Genomic DNA, 11198 nt, shown 5'->3' on the forward strand with positions numbered 1-11198 from the left:
GAGTCAGCTTTCGTCACGACACACGACTGAAAACAATCTGCTGCTGGTGTTTTGTGGCGCTATTTCAGCCCACAATGCGAGCGATTTGACAAAATAAATCTTACGTTTGATATTTTTTCCACTTAAAAGTATGAAACATTCAATACTTAGTTGTTACATTCTTTCTCGTATATTTTTCTATGCGAAAAATGCAAATTTGGCAAGAAATATTGTAAATTTTCACATCAAGACAATATCTCATAGTTGATGTATTATTTATTCTCATCACCTGACTCTGGCTATGTCTTAATTCAGTCAAGAGATTTAATTGCTGATCCACTGTCAATTTTTATAACTTTATTATCCGTTGGCTCATTTGCAATTTTTAAAGCGGTGCCCTTGAAATGAGCTTTCAAGCAGAGTCAAGTCACTTTTTTGTGCAAATGATGTACGAAGAGTCAGTTTTTAACTCGCAATTGGCAAGAAAGCCGTCTATTTATTTCCCTTTGGGCTGGCATATACGTAGCCAAACAGTTTTGTAAACTCTCTCGCCTGTCACAATTTCCCTTGGTCAAACATAGCCATAATACATTTATTTTTTAGTCATGTGATGCAGTGAACAACCGGGTTTGGTTTAGAATTGATGCCTCGCTAACATCTGTCTTCAGACCCTGTTAACGCTCAAACATCGAATTCACCACTCATGGGCGGAACACTTATTTTTCGGGTCAGTTCTAGCTGGAAATTATCCACTCACGAAAATCAGAAACACTTATTGTCTGATGTCACCAAAGAAAAAAAAATAACACAGGAAAATTGCGCTAACTACTCTCGGAATTACGCTAAAAGAGACAGGGAAACAAATCATTTGCAAGCAGTTATCCCACAAAGTTAATATGATTATAAATTTAAATTTACGGAAATGTCTTACGAAACACCGCCCTACGCTCCCAGTTACCCGTCTGTTCTAACTTTCCGGACATTAGGGAGCTCAAGCAAACCACCACAGCAACGGCAACGAAAACGTTTGGACGGGAGGGCAGTCTTAGTCACGTAGAAATTTATTAATCTAAATATTGTGTTGATAATGATTGCTTTTTTTTTTTTCCAATCTTCTTAGACAGCGTAGCACAGTAAAGGCAAGCGCTAATGTGACTTTGACTATTGTTTTCCTATAAAACAAAAATTGGAAAAGCCAAGTGAATGGGTCAAGCTAAAGGAAGAATTTAACCTTGATGACAAGCAAGTTTCAGAGGCACTTCTTCTGCCAGTGAGGGCTGCTAATGAACCGTATCTACGCTCCTTTCGGTACAAAGTGTCGAAATTCTGTTCTGTATACTAATGACCGCCCGTGTAAAATAGGATACGTTTCTAATCCCAACTGCACCTGTCATCAGCTAACGGAAACAATATCCTATATTTTGTTCGGTTGTTCTTTTTCATATTCTTTTTGGCACGAGGTTAATGAAAAAATTTGAGTAAAATCAAGAGTTGCAGAAGCCTCTCACTTACATATTGCGATGTTATTGTTGAGTCTTTTGAGGAGGAGATGGATCTATTTAATCATATAGTAATTTTAGGAAAATCTTTCTTGTGGACTTGTCGATGTAGAGAAACATTACCTTCCTTGAGCCGCTTCATAAGTATTTAGGCAATTAAATATGAAACTGAAAAACACATATTTCAAATCGAATAAAACGAATTTGTTTAAAGAATAATAGAAGATCTTTGAGGAAACAATTTCAACTAATAATTAAAGTAGACAACGCTATTATTAAGGAAAATCGTTAAGTTAAATAGTATGACGATAAGAAGTGAGAAAATCTTTTTTCTTAATTAATTCAATATGGTGTCATTGTTAAGCTCTGTAAACCAAACATTATTCGTTCTTCTGTAACTTAATTGTTGAAAAAAGAATTGTAATTGATGTAATTGGGGAAATAAGAAAAAATCCCAGATGAAGAAAAAAAACATAAAACGGCAACGAAAACGTCACCAAACAAAAGATTTATGGAGTAGAATGAATGGCTGTGCACGTGCGTTTTAAATCTTTGTGCATTTTGAAGCCGTGACGTGAAATGAACAGGTTCCGTGCAATTTGAAGAACGTGGGTCGGGATAGCAAATCTTTTGTATTGCTTTTTGGAATTGATCGCTGGCATTACATATTTAGTTTGAGCAAGTTTTAAGTACTGATTGGCGTACGGAGCAGGTATCCAGATTGTTACGAGATTAGAAATACCATTTTTCTTTCCAGTAGTCGTCCCTGGCGTAGGTATCGTCGTTGTTTAAGCTAACTATTCCATTTCTTATCCACAACTCAAAATTCATTCTTTCATGTATGAAAAACACAGGTTTTCCCATGCAGTTTCCAATGAAATTGAAAACAAAGTAATGAGTTTAAAACCAGTTAAGTATGATCTTTTAAGTCGATTTCAATAAACGACAGAAATTCCATTTATTAATTATATAAACTGCTTTTTTTTTTCAAGGATTTCCAGTTCCACGTCTAACTGAGCTTTTATCATGTCTTCAATATCGATGTGTTAACACAGTTTTAATTTTCGTTCTATGATCAGTTATAATAATTCATGATGTATTCTTTAAAATTAATATTTTCTGAATATTTTAGCACAAAGTTCCGTGGGATAGGTAATACGGCCAGTCAACAATGCTCCTTTCCCCATTGGAATGTCATTCAAAACGTTTTTTCCCAAGTAAGTACAATTTTGTTTTGTTAAATTTTTAAATGAACTTCAGTTTTTGGTTAACATTGTATCACGGAAATTTGATGGGAGAAATTTTTTTCTTAGAAAGAGAACTCATCGCCGCAAATTGCGAAAAAACGTTTTCTCCACGAAATTTAACCTGTAGACCTAAATTAAGTCATGGCAATGTCTTTTTTTAAACTTTTCGCTCTTTCTGATCTACCTACGAATCTGTGAAAGATTTAATCCTCCAAAGAAGGCATTGTACAGATTTTGAAGGGCCAATGTCCAAATATATTCTGAAATCCACTATCGACGGTCACTATTTTGGCTGTTTTTCATTCTTTTTTGGGGGTAGAGTGGCGGGAGAGGGTAAGTTGCAGTATTCAAAAAAGTATCCTTACGTGCTTTCATAAGCATGACGTTACGGATAAAAAAAAATTTACTCAAGGCTCCATAGATGTAAACATTATGCAAGTAAAAAAACAAGTTGGGAACTAATTTCAAAGGCACTTCAATAAGCTTGTATAATGTGGTATTGGTAGAAGTCATATTACCAAATCCTGTGTTAAAAAAGTCTAGTGACGGTATGAAAGTTGTTTCATGGTATCCTCTTACAATTGCTCACCAAGTTCATTCAATAATCTCCCTCCAAGTAATTAAGAAGGAATCCACAAGACGTTCGAGTAACAAGTGGAAAAAAACTTTGTACCGTGATTATTCACATCGTATAGCCGACTTCTGTGCGACTGTTTCAAATATCTTTTCGAAGGAAATTATTTCTAACAACACCAAATGTCCAGAACAGATTTTGAAGTTCATATGAAACACTTGAAATTACTGGTGAAATGAAACTGTTGATGACATGTTACCTTTGTTTGCACAACTTCTCTGAACTTTGAAATTTATTTTCTCACGTTTCCATGGGAAATTGTTTCCGGTGTTATTTCAGGCAACTATTTATACCTCAAGCTTTTAGAAAATGCAAAAAGGACTATAGTATACTCACAAATATTCTGGAAGAAGGTTTTTGTCCAAGAAAAACTGAAATTGGTCAATTTCCTCTCGGATTTTGTCTCAATTATTATTGTAGAACTAATTACTGATTAGATCTGAATAAGGAGACTTATTCAGAGACTCAATTCAATGGAACGTTTTCATGTGACGTCATCAAGTTTTAAAACCCAAACCTAAAGAGCCACCAGAGTTTCTATTCTCATCAGGCAAAAGAGGTGCTAAAAGTATATATCTTCACAACATTTCAGCGGAATAACGTCTTTCGTTTGGAAACAAATGTATTTTGAATTTTAGAGTTATGACAGTGCGGGACATAAAGCTACGATCGCGTTTGTCGATATACTTGTCTCATCATTGTTAGCCCTTCGTGAAATAAGAAAGTAGTAAAGTGTTAATTTATAGGTTTGTGCAGTGCAGGCAAACAGTGGCCTAGATAACCAAGTAAGCTTCAGATTATCACACTATTTTCCGGCCGCCATATTGAATTGGCGAATCTTTGCTGACTTTTTTGCTGACATTTTTCCTCATTAACATACCACTGTGCAAGGAGAAGGTATCACGCTAGACAAGAATTGACTACAAAAATTTAACTTAGTAACTGGTGAAGCTTTTGGCTCTTTGGGTGTAATATTGGAGGAGAAATTGGCTTTCAAAAACTGCAAAATTTCTCAGTGGCAGAAGCGCAAATGAGCGTCTACATTTTTTGTAAAATTTTGAGTTTTTAAACCCGCGTCGCTCAAAAAGTATTCAATACATCGAGTGACAAAGTTGATCATGCTATGCCCTTTCAATATTCAGAGCTAATGTTTTGGTAGATCCATCAGAAACTGTATCACTTATGGAGCAAATATATACACAAAGATTCGCTTATTGGTGTACCACGGAGGTTCACCAATAAGGCGGCACCATACTGGACTCTAGATTTGTGCAAAACATTTAGGCGAATATCTGAAGTTTGGGATAGCGCATAGACCTAAAACCTGCAGAGGTGCCTTCTTTATTTACCTTCTATAAGATCGCATTTTCTTGTTTGTTTGTTTGTTTTTTCATTGCAGACAGTAAAAACGATCTATTGTAGTCCGGATATCTGACTGGCTGTGCCCAAGATTTTTTTCAAGATTCAAAACCTTCTTTACTCGACAAAAACAAAACAAAACAAAACAAAACAAAACAGCCTTTCCAAATTTTTTCAAGATTCAAAATCCTTCTTTACTCGACAGAAACATAAATAAAACAGAAGAAGCCCTTTTTAGAGCAATCTTACTTTAAATTTTAAAAGTAATTTTGATACGGTTGTACTTAAACAGCACTTTTACAAGTAGTTTGCGATGTATGAGAAGGGACGAACTGGAAGATTAAAATCTTTCAATCAAGATACTTCACTTTATATTCTCGAGAATACTGCTCAAATGTAAAGGATGTATACATGCAAAACAACAATGCGATGTATCATTCATCTCAGGCTTAATGGGAAAACTAGTGAGCATTCACGAGTTGATTTTATTGACAAGCCGCGGTTATGTCTTACTTACTACCCCTTCCTCTTCATTTAAGTTTTTCTCGAAAAGAAACCACCATTGTTTTCAATTAAGCAAACTATTTTTTTCTCTTATCTACATTTCCGCAACGTTTGGTTATGGTCTTCATCAATACCTTGAAAAAAAATATGAATTACAAGAAATGATATTCGAGAGTTTCAGGTTGACCTTCAGCATAACGAACCGAGTGGTAACTTTTAACACATCCCGTGCTCAAAATGTATATTCTCATCACTGGTTTTCTCATATTGTTTTCAATGTTAACTCTGAGAATTTCGTTTTTCAAAGTGGTAACTCTTAAGTACGTCCCATGCTCAAAATGTGTATTCTCGTTACTGATTTTCTCATAATCTTACACTGAAACTGTTAAAAGTTAACGAGAGTAGAAATTATGTACTAATCTGAGATTTGATGTTTCCAATAGTCAACTTGTGCCAGAGTCCAACAGTACATTGCGATCCAAGATGGCTGCCCTTTCTGTCAACAATGATACATCAGCCGCCTGGAGCGAGAGAGACAGAGAAAAAAGAATATTTAATCAACACTACCTTGTCAACTAATAAATTTACAGCAGTGTTAGGTACAGTTGATAACTATGTAAATTTTCAGAAAACAGTATTGTTTTGATGTGTTTTCGAATTTTAACATTTTCTTCAAAAATGAAATAGAATTCCCATGGAATCCAAGATGGGTTGTATTGTTCGCGCTTCTAAGAATCAAGGATAATGCTTTCTAACTTGATTATATGTAATATAAGCTAGCTATTAAAATTGGATTTAATGATTATTAAAGAATTTTTTTTATGACTATTTACGTCGTGGTATTCTCCTCTTCACCTAAACGTTTTCAGACGCTTAATTCCAAGAACGTAAAATGAAAAGTGGAAGATGTTCCTTCACATAATAACTCCAACCCCCACGCGAAAATGATCTGAGCCAACAAAAGTTCGACCCAAAGTCCTTCCAAATAAACGCCAGTCTCATTGTAATAATTATTATCGAACATAACACAGTGCACGTGTATTGTACTGTTATAAATTATGGCATTTTGTGGACAACAAGACAGCCGTACGCTTATATGCAGCAATGGTACGAAACTTGAAAATCTATCAATTTTACAATCGGAATCACGATTTTTAACACTCTTGGAGTGTAAAGATAGGACAACCATTATCTACTTATCTGAGCTGAGATTTTTTTCCAGTAGTCATCGATCGTACGCCAGAAGTGAAGCTCTGCACACTGCCATCCAAAATTCAGTTGACGTTGATGAAATTCAATTAATTAAAGTTGATGAATAAATCCAGAAACTCGTGAACTGTCCTTTAACACATCTTTGGTCATCCTGGAGATAGCGAAGCAAACGGCAGCAACTTTAGTTATTTAATCACCTAGGTTTACTTATGATTATTTCATGGACAGATAACTTGCTCACCTCAAAAACTTGTTCGCATGTTGTGGTCAGAAAGTTGAACCATAATAAATGGCCGTCACAAATTAAAACAATCGATTTGGAACAACTCTTCATCTTTCATGTATTTCTATTCAACTTGGTAGCGTAAGAATGAGTTGATAATGAAGGAAAGCCGCCATTTAAGATAAAAGACTTGCTGTAAGGTTAATAACGCGATTTACTTACTTTTTTAATTAATCCTCTTCGTTCTCTGTGGGACACAAGGCAGCCAAAATCCATCTACATTTATCTCTATTTTGTACGATATGTTGCTGCTCATTGAGCTCATGGCAGGCGTCAGGTGGTTTTTGGCCAACCAGGTTTGCTGTTGCCAGTTGGTGTCCATCTCTAGGCAACCTTGGGAAGTGGGTGGTCAATCCATCGGATTCATCTGCGTTTGATTTCCATGACAACATTTTGGCAATAAGTTTTTCTGTCAACGGATCAGAGATAAAGAGCAATATTCACTGCTTGCAGACATTGACGTCAATTGTTTTGAATTTAATTTTTGTACAACCAAACAACTCTTTGTTTCAAAAGCCAATTGCTTTCACGTTGGCGAACAAATAACAATATAGCTGGCCTAACGAGCTTGCAAATCTTTTCCTGCGCTGAGAAGTTTGCTATTTTTTGCTCATTTTCCTCATTGAACTACGCCTATAGGCTCGTCAGTTAGCTTCAGCTCAGATAATTTTTTTTTTTGGAATTAATAAACGAATTTGCCAGTGTAGTCAATAAGTTAGAAGTTCTTAGATTCTTGCTATGGATTTCAAAAAAGTTTTTTTTTAAACAGAAAAACACGATCGCAGGACGATAAACTGAGGCATTCTACGAATGGATTATGTTAAAAAAAAAAAAAAAAAACAGTAAAACTTTAGTGCCACCAAATCGTAAGATCTTCGACTCGGTACTCGATTTCCTGTATTTGTAAGATAAATGAAAAATGTTTTAACCTAATAGTACGAAATAAATAATACGTGTCCCTTTTGTCTGTGGGTTAATTTTAAGCAAAAATACGTCCAAATACGAGACTCGTCCATTAAAATTACGAAATGTTCAGCACCAAGGCATGCAAAATTACCAGCGACATGCACTCATTTTGAAATTTCTCACATTCTTTATTAAGTTGCAAACCGGTTCTAATGTTAGGTCTGAATGCCCCTAAACTGGACTTAGATGCAAAACTTCAAAGGATTATATTAAATGAAATCTAGCGACAACTGTGATTCACTTATCTGAACTTCAACGGAGTTGTCGTCAACATGAAACTTGCCAGGAGTCCATAGCTGGTCGTGCTACACTTCATTTGAATTGGTGAATGACGCCTGTCACTCCAATTCCAGTTCCAGTGGGAACGAACTGAAGATTAGTTATAGGTTTTGATATAACTACATAACTGTTCTCTTCGTATCAGAGCAAAGGCAAAGGCGGTTGGAATTTTCTGTTTTTGTAACAGTTAAAAAGAGTGTACATGGTAGCGCTCCGAGGTCACGAAACAAATTGCGAATGACAAAGTCAAACGGCAAACCAAGCAGATTATCAAGTTGTAAACAAACATTTTATCAAAAATAATCATTCAGTTACTCACAAGAGAAATGCCGTTTGCTATTCGGTTTTTCAATTTCGCCTAAATACAGTCTTCGGTGTCAAGGAAAACCACATGCACCTCGAAGCTTTCACAGCATTGAGGAAAGTTTTATTATACCATTAAATGATCAAATTGAAAGACGAGGGAAACAGCTAGGACACGTAACTAGCTAGAGAAAATGTGGACTTACCTGAAGGAAGCACATCGGCTAAGATGTCTTCGCCCTTGCCTTCAATTCAACGGCGATAAATAAAGAAAATATGGACTTGCCTGAAGGGAGCACAGCGACTAAGATGTCTTCGCCCTTGCCTTCAATGCAACGGCGACTGACGCTAAAATGGGTGTGTCATTCTACACTTCTTTATATATACCCACATTAAAATTCATTACAGCCACGAGAATATGCTTTGAACAAAGGAAATGCATCCCACGTTAAGATTGTGTGCTTTGAATTGTGAAAAATGAGCAACTTGGGAGAAAAACACGCACCTGAAAGGAATTTTGATCCGAATATGCTATGTTTGTAATTAATAGGCCAATTTTGATATATTAAAATTCTAACTTGGCTCTGCGAGGCTTAACGGAATAATAAAAAAAGAAGTTAATTATTCATCCCTTAGACCCGAGGCGGTCTCTTTTGTTTTATTCCCCTAAACCTCGGAGCCAAGTAAGACATTTAATAAATCGAAATTGGCCTCTAACTGTCGAAAATCTCACAGACAAGAACACCGCGCTGAAGCGTCGTAAAACGTACTTTTGGTCCAGCTAAGTAATTACAGTTGCGTCATAATTCAACTTTAATAATGACGACATTTATGCGCGCGCAAATTGTGACGCATACTCAGTTTTCTTACCTCTTTCTCACGTCTTTGGAAAATATCTTTGGAAGAAAAAATTTTCTCTGACAATGAATAAGCTTACGCAATCGCATGAAGATCTAACCGTCGATACAACCAACATTGTTAATTTTGACCGTAAAAATTCCTGCGGACGAAGTTCGCTGAAAAGAACGTGCTGCCCTGCGATATTTTAATTTAGCGCTTCTATATCTAGAATTCAGTTTCTTTGTAGAATTTAAATCTTGCCATTTGTTCGAACATTTTCTTTAATTCTCATAATTTCTCGTGATTTTTTTTACGGCCTATAGCCAAATTTAAGCTTATTTAAAGGAGCTTAGTCACGGTTTGCGCATATTGAAAAGTTTAGCCTCAATTTTTCAATTTCGTCGTTTGCAATCCGTGTTAATCTTCTCTATCCTTAACCATCCTTGTTCCTTTATGGTTTATCATTATGTCTTTGGTGTTTTTCTATCTTATTAAACTGTTATTTTTCAGGTTTCCTGTACGCTCCGTATCTGAAGATTTATCCTGTCCATTTGACGCAGTGAACCAGCTTTTTCACTGCAAAAGTACACAAAGGAAAGGTTAACAAAGTTTGCCAGAGATAAAGTTCGATAAACTGTAAACAAGCACGCGCGGATCCATACCGGTTTCAACCGTTTTACGGAAATCGGTCAGAATTTTCATAATAAAAAAAAATCAATAGATATGTATATATTTTTAATAAAAGTAAACTGCAAGTTGAATCTCGAAAATAGTTTTGACATTTATTTTTTATTTATTCTTTTTTTGCCAATTACCAGAAATAGAGAAGGGTCATAGACACGTTCTAGTGGCAAAATTTTACAGCCGGGAAATCACCAGTCTCCCGACGGCGGTCACGCCATCACATCATCGCCGCGGGCGTCTAGACCAAAATTAGATTTCCCCGGGCGATTTGTGCAATTCTGCTACTCGGTTAGCCTGTATGATCATTCAACTTCTTTGGACAACGACTTCAACAAGAGTGTGGAATAGATAACAACGTCAAGATGTCACAAATTACTGACTACTTCAGGAAAAAAGGTTAGTTCGGGTCTTTGTTAATAATGGTTGAGAGTGGACAAATTAATTTTACTGAAAAGTTATTTTCGTTCGGTATGCACACGCCTGGCTGACGTAATACCCAGACGTGTTTGTCTGGGCTGAAATTTGTCCTCTTGGTAATACTTGAACAAATGATTTATCTTTGCAGTGGAAACTCGTTCTAGCAATGGCTTTGAGGCGACTGAAAACACATTTACGAAGCACGATCAGTTACAGACGAGATTGACAGGACTTGCCTTGCTGCACATTCATTACAACATGGACATTGACTTTCACGAAATAATTCGCAGATTTGCAAGGCTTCATCCAAGGAGAATGGAACTGGCAAATATATTGTCTGACTGACTCAAAAAGCCAGGAAAGGGTACTTTAGGTAGTTAAAATTGAAAAAATTTCCCGGGGGAGCATGCCCCCGGACCCCGCTAAGAGCTGGCGCCTTCGGCGCTCGTTTTGCAGTAAATCGGGCAACATTTTTCCTAGATCCGCGCCTGCTCAATGAAACGTTACGTAAGGTAAATCAAATCCGAGCTTATCTTGGATTAGCTTAATCGTGCTTAAATAGTTTGAGTAACTCTGTCCATGTCTATAAGTTAGCTCAAACAGGATGTTTTGCATGCTTTCGATACTCCCTTTAAACCTGTTTACCTTTCAAAACAAGAGATGTGAAATTACATTTCGGGCGATGAAAGCAAGTTTTCTTTTCAACTGTAATTATACGTTGGTCATAATAGTAAAGATCGCACATTTTCTGCACAGCAGTGGTCATGAATACAATACGCACCACACTGCACAGTCGTCATATGTTGGTGCTGAAGACAAACACGACACTAACTACATTATTAAACAGTGTTGAAGTCCATCTTTGAATTAATTTCCAGCTCAGCTTCTACGTGATGAAGAGTGACTTCTGGAAAAAAAGGTGACTTATGAATACGAATAAGAAGCGATTTTTCTAAACATTTAACTATAAAAAATTGCGATAAAATATTTCT

This window comes from Orbicella franksi, chromosome 3 (assembly GCF_964199315.1).
Source record: "Orbicella franksi chromosome 3, jaOrbFran1.1, whole genome shotgun sequence".
In the NCBI taxonomy this organism is placed as follows: domain Eukaryota; kingdom Metazoa; phylum Cnidaria; class Anthozoa; order Scleractinia; family Merulinidae; genus Orbicella; species Orbicella franksi.